The 6,263-nt window shown below is 38.1% G+C and overlaps 1 protein-coding gene and 1 pseudogene across 12 annotated transcripts in view; both read left to right on the top strand.

Moving 5' to 3' along the window:
- Positions 1-6,263, top strand: part of bru3 (CUGBP Elav-like family member bruno 3) — a 1,256,451-nt gene that overhangs the window by 588,625 nt on the left and 661,563 nt on the right. The window lies entirely within an intron of this gene.
- Positions 3,396-4,887, top strand: LOC141431676 (uncharacterized; annotated as a pseudogene).

The following is a 6,263-nucleotide window of genomic DNA, read 5'->3' as shown; positions in this document are numbered from 1 at the left end:
CTGATTTTGTTTTTTTTTATGAATCTTTTTCGCCCATTATTTTAAATATATGATTTTTTCTAATTAAAGCGTTTTCTTAAATCAACCACCTAACGCCATCTTTGAAAAAACTAATAATCAACAAATTAATGCATCACTCTTTAAGCCTGTTGATAATTCTAAATATTCAAAGATGATAATATACCTTACGGAAATAATCAATGAAAATATTTTTAGCACACAAATACTTACTAAAAACTGCAATATTATTGCAATGGAAGCACAACGCCACCTAAGCGTTTTACCTCCGAATTACGTTGTTTGGTCCAACGATACGAGCTGAGTTTCCCGGGCGTCCCGTTTGCTACCTGAAAGCTCCTAATAGATGTCGTTACTATCTTCCCGTCTCTCCATGCTAGGGAGGTAATAAAGACCGGGATAGTATAAAGATGGCGTTTGCAACCAGTTAAGAAAATATTTTAGGCTAAGAGAAATGAAATAGGTAGATTCTATAGAAATTAAATAGGTAGTCGCTCTTTAACATTCAAAAATAAATAATCTATACGATTGAAAGTCTGTGTTGAAAATTTTAGTGTTTTTCTTAATTAGGTACCTTATTTTTAAAATTACATTATTGTATTTATAACTATTATCATTACCCTTTTAAGAAAAGATAATATTCTTTCTTAAGAAGGGTAATAGAAATAGAAATTGCATCATATTATGATGCAATTTATATTACGACGCAGCTTAAATAATTGAAACACCCGTAAAATATGATTAAATCATTGCAGGAGTTTTTTTTAGAAAAAGATCCATTCGCACAGCAAATAAAACAATTTCCAATAAGTAATGCATGGTAATGCTAGACGTTAAATTATTTAATTAAGACCTTAAAACCATTATTGACTTATATAAATTAAAGAAAAGTATAAAGATATAATGGGATATTGGTTCCTACAAAAAAACTAGTCCCAGTTTCTTTCTTTTATAATTTTCTTTCTGCTCCACCTATATTTCGACAGTTTTTAAATTAGGTAGGTACATATTATGCGTACTGAACTTTTATATTTAACCCGATTACTAACAGTTGTGTGTAAGCCAGACTGTCAAAATTTGAACTTATGTAATGACTATACACTTATGTTATGTATTATTATTGCAAGTCACAAATTATTATAATGAAGGCTGTAAAGAATGTCACATCGAGCGACAGATTGCAGGTGAGCAGGAAATTTTTTAAGTTCATTGATATGGACCTCCGCAAGTAACGCCTGATTTGATTAAATTAGACAATTGTTCGCAAAATACTCAACATACAGTCAGTCTTCATATTCTACCATAATAAACATTTCAAATTCGCATTCGCAAAGCATTGCAAATAAACAAAGTGGCAGTTCTGTTGAAATAAACCAACCGTCTAAACATCTAGAACGTTCCGTTTTCAACTAGTTTGCTTAGACATTAATTAAGACCAAAACATCACTAGAATGTACCACGAATTCCCGGCTGTGCGGCCCCCGGCAAAACTGCAGTCCGGACAATTTGTTGCAGCGGTGTCGGTAGTGTCAGACACTATCAGGCGACACTGCCTAGAGCGTCCCTCCTGTGATACGATTTCACGGCCAGGGCTTGACACCGCTATTGCAAGTCTACCTGTTTATTTTGCACGCTTTATTGGATTCAGTTTTCGGGTTGAATTTAAAGTTTGGCTTTTTAAGGCTTAGTCTAAGATTAGTTAAATATTAAGCACTATTTTAGGCATTGTTTGCATCCTGTCTGTCTGCGTCATCTTATTGAAACAAGGAAAAAAAAAGATAGGTTTTATAATATGAACCCGACTTCTCTGTGACTAACCGTGAAACCTTCGCGTCAGGATAGGAAACATTGTCAAATTATTTTATGAACGTTAGGTTCTATACTTTGCTACTCCATTCTATATTAGTTTTTCTGTTCTATTCTGCAACTGAATTACCACTGTTAAAAGCTAGATCTCATTTCGTAGGTGAGTAAGAGGTTATTTGGGTTTAATCATCTTTTAGTTTTTATTGATCAAAGATTTATAAGGCCTACTGTTGGGGTTTTATGTTTAATATTGAATATTGGTAACATTATTAATGAACGCGCCAGTTAAATTTTACAATGTGGGTACTGAATAAAAGCGCCAGTAAATGATGGCGGGGGAAACTGTTCTTTAAAAGACCGAACACTGCTGGTGACGGGCCATTTCTTTCCTTGACATGCTTGAGATAACAAGTATTCGAAGCAGTGTTATTCTACCATTAAAGTATTTTAAATAATCTTTATTCTAATAATGTATAAAATCATATTCACGAGTGTTTCAATAAATTATTAGTAGTTACTGAGGAGTTTTATTGAAGAAACGTTGGAGTTATTACAACAAGTCAGAAGTGGGATCGATTACCGCTCACAAGGTATGAATTTCTGTTTTAAATGTACATGTAAACTATTCTGCTATGGTATTTGTTTAAATTGTATTACATTGATCAGTTTTAATGATAGAAGATAACGAAACTGATTGGGTTCGATTCCCGTTGTATGCGGTTGTGTTTTTTTTTTTTTTATATATATGCTGTTTAAATAAAATATTGATGGGTTATGTACTTCTAATATTAAACTAAAATGTGTTGTTACTGTTCGTTAAATTTATGCAAGTGCGAGAAGGACGAGTAGGAGAATTTTTTTTAGGATCAAACTGCATTTTTCGTTACGGAGTAAGTCCGGAGATTAATGCGGTTGGTCTTGCATGTTTATCTTGCTGGGGCACTCCCCAGAGATGGACATGTTAGATAAAGTAATAATTATAGAATATTTTTTTTAGGATCAAACTGTATTTTTCGTTACGGAGGTAATCCGGAGATTAATGCGTTGGTCTTGCATGTTTATCTTGCTGGGGCACTCCCCAGAGATGGACATGTTAGATAAAGTAATAGTTAGAATATTTAGGATACAACTGTATTTACCGTAACGGAGTCAGTCCGGAGGTTTATACGGCTAATCATATATGTTCATCTAGCCAGGGTACTCCCTGGAGATGGCCATTTATGACACAGTAGAGCCGATATGTAGAGCCGATGTCTACTTTATAGAACTTCTCATCGGCTTGGATTTCACTAATTTCCAGAAACTGGATAACCAACGCGATATCGCGTCATGGCCGATAGTGATGCTGAACAACAAAACCAAAAGCGCAGACGGTTGAAGACTCCCAAGAATATGACACCCCGCCGGGTGTCTGAAGAGGACTCATCCCGTCGTGATCGTAGCCGTAGCCGCAGCCGCGTGGAAAGACGGAGCCGCAGCCGTTCCCGTAATAGAAGTCGCACAGTACGTACTCGAAATAATAAATCTCAGGGCGGGAACATGAGCTGTTAAGTTTACGTGCTAAGTTGGAGATGTTAGAGCGCGAATTGAAAAGAGATCGTGAGAGCAGAGCGCGATCACGACTGCCAGGATCAAGGCGTGACTCATCTAGGTCACGCAGTCGTTATAGGAACAAAGAACGCGATGATCCTCAACGATCTGGCATCAGTCGTGATGGCGAGCAGCGGCAGCGTAGGTCAAGCAGCCATAATTTCTCTAGCGAAGATGTAGCAAAATTGTAAATTCTATTAAGAACAACACATCATCTCATCCGCCTACATGCACTACTCTAAATAAAACCATAGACCATAAGAATATACTTCCAAATTTTGATCCTTCTTCAAAGAATCAAAGAATTGGCATTTGGCTGAAAAGGTAAACGAGTGTGCAGCTGTATATGGATGGGATGATAAAACGACGATTCATTTTGCAATGCAGAAACTCCAAGGTTGGCCAAAGTGTGGTATGAAAGTTTAGACACCATATTATTTTCGTGGGCTGAATGGCAAGAAAAGCTGATCAATGCTTTTCCATGTGAAGAAAATTATGGCCAAAGCTTGGAGGAGATGCTAAAAAGAAAGAGCAAATTTAACGAGCCGATAGAAGTTTATTACTATGAAAAATTAGCTCTTGTACATCAGTGCGGCATAAGTGGTAAAAAAGCAGTTGATTGTATAATTCATGTATAACCGAGAAAACCACGAAATCCAGTGCTGTGGCCGTGCGATGTTCTAATCCAGATCAGTTATTGCAATTCCTAATCAGTAATAAAGATGCGATTAATCAAGATCGTGTTAATATTATGAAACACAAACATTGGACTGATAATTCTGCAAATAATCAAAGTACAAAGAACAGAGCACAGCCACAGGGTCCATATTGTTTTAATTGTAAGGAGAAAGGCCACCATTTCTTGCAATGCCCAAAACCTTTGCTCAAATGCCATCATTGTAACAAGGTCGGTCATAAAGCAGAAACCTGTTTTAGGAAACCAGATAACAAATCAGTAAAAACTCCAGAAGTACGATCCTTGTGTCTGTCTGGAACAGGCAACTCGAAATTTTTCAAAAATGCTAATGTTAACGGTGTATTAGCAGAAGTTTTTGTTGATTTTGGTAGTGAGGTCACACTTGTCAAGGAATCCTTCATAGCTTCATTGGGGGTATGTCACAATCAAATAGAATCGGTAATGAAGGCTTCGGCAACGGGTTGGTAAAGTCTCTGGGTGGAGTATGGCTTGATTTTGACATTGATGGCGTCAAAGCTAAGGTACCTTGTAAAGTAGTCGAGGATGATCTTCTCGACAAGGCTATTCTAGTTGGACAATCGTTCACGGAGCTGCCTCATATAATAGTCTACAAGGATTTGACACAATTACGTTTCATGGATATCGGGAATGAAATGCCACAACCACAATCAAGCCATGCTTCGGTCGTGAAAGTTTCGATTGCTAAGGATGTAGAATTATATGGACCAGCATCCATCAAAGCGTTCACTGACGATAGTTTAGCGGTAGTGTTCTGATTAGGGAGAGGTTAATAGGCAAGCCTGGTCAACAGTTTGTCTTGTGTGGAGGCATGTACACAGTTAAAAACGGAATTGTTAATATAGTCGTTACCCCATGTTGCAGTCCTTGTTTGATAATGGAAAATTTTGCAGTCTGTCGAGTGGAAAGGGTAGCCTCAATCAATCGAATTACAATGCAGTCTCCACAACGGTAGAGTCGATTGAGGTTGAAGATATTACTGAGTCTAAACTTCGGATAGGAGATAATGTTTCTGAGAGTCACAAGCATAGGCTTTTGCAGTTGTTAAATAAATATAAACATTGCTTTGCGGCTAAGCTAGGAGAACTAGGATGTACAAATGTTACACAAATGACTATAGACCTAAATGACGAACGACCTATTGCATCCAGGCCGTATAGATTATCTCATCACGAAAGAGAGCAAGTTCGTAGCATGATTGACGAAATGCTGAAGGCTGGTATAATTCGTGACTCCACCTCAGAGTATGCCAGTCCTATTATTCTTGTGCGAAAGCCCGATGGTGGCTTGCGAATGTGCATCGATTATAGAAAGCTAAATTCTTAACTGTAAAGGAACGATATCCGATGCCAATCATTGACGACGAAATTGCTCGCTTATCTGGACAGGCCTATTTCATAACCTTGGACCTTGCGTCAGGTTATTACCAGGTACCTATCGCAGAACGAAGCAAACACTTGACTTCATTCGTCACCCCCGATGGTCAGTTTGAATTTAATAGGATGCCGTTCGGGTTGGCGAATGCACCAGCTGTCTTTCAGCGTATGATGAATCGCATTCTAGGTTCCGCTCGATTTGATAAAGCGACGGTATATATTGACGATGTGCTAATATTCGGTAGGAGTCCTGATGAGTGTTTAGATAGGTTAGAGGAAATTTTGCAGCAGATAGAGAAGTCCGATTTAACTCTGAATCTTTCGAAATGCAGCTTCCTGCGAGAGAAAATCGATTATTTAGGATATGAGATTAGCGCTGAAGGGGTGAGGCCAGGAGAAAAGAAAATCGAGAGTGTGAGGAACTTCCCATGTCCAGTTGATGTTCACAAGGTTAGACAATTTCTTGGTCTAGTTGGATTTTTCGAAAGTTCATTGAAGGTTTTGCCCAAATTGCGTGTCCCCTAACAAAATTGCTAAAAAAGGACGCTGTGTGGGAGTGGACGAACGCACAGGAAGACGCGTTTAATACTTTAAAGGCTAGGTTGATTAGCAGACCCATTTTAGCCATTTATGACCACACTGCTGAGCTAGAGTTACACACCGATGCCAGTAAGCACGGTATCGGCGGAATTTTGCTACAGAAAACCGCTGGATCTGATGGTTTAAAGCCAGTTGCTTTTTAGTCGCAAAACCTCGCC

The sequence above is a fragment of the Choristoneura fumiferana genome, chromosome 10 (genome assembly GCF_025370935.1).
Source record: "Choristoneura fumiferana chromosome 10, NRCan_CFum_1, whole genome shotgun sequence".
Lineage (NCBI taxonomy): Eukaryota > Metazoa > Arthropoda > Insecta > Lepidoptera > Tortricidae > Choristoneura > Choristoneura fumiferana.
The sequence above is the reverse complement of the archived record's forward strand: the minus strand, read 5'-3'. Positions and strand labels throughout refer to the sequence as shown.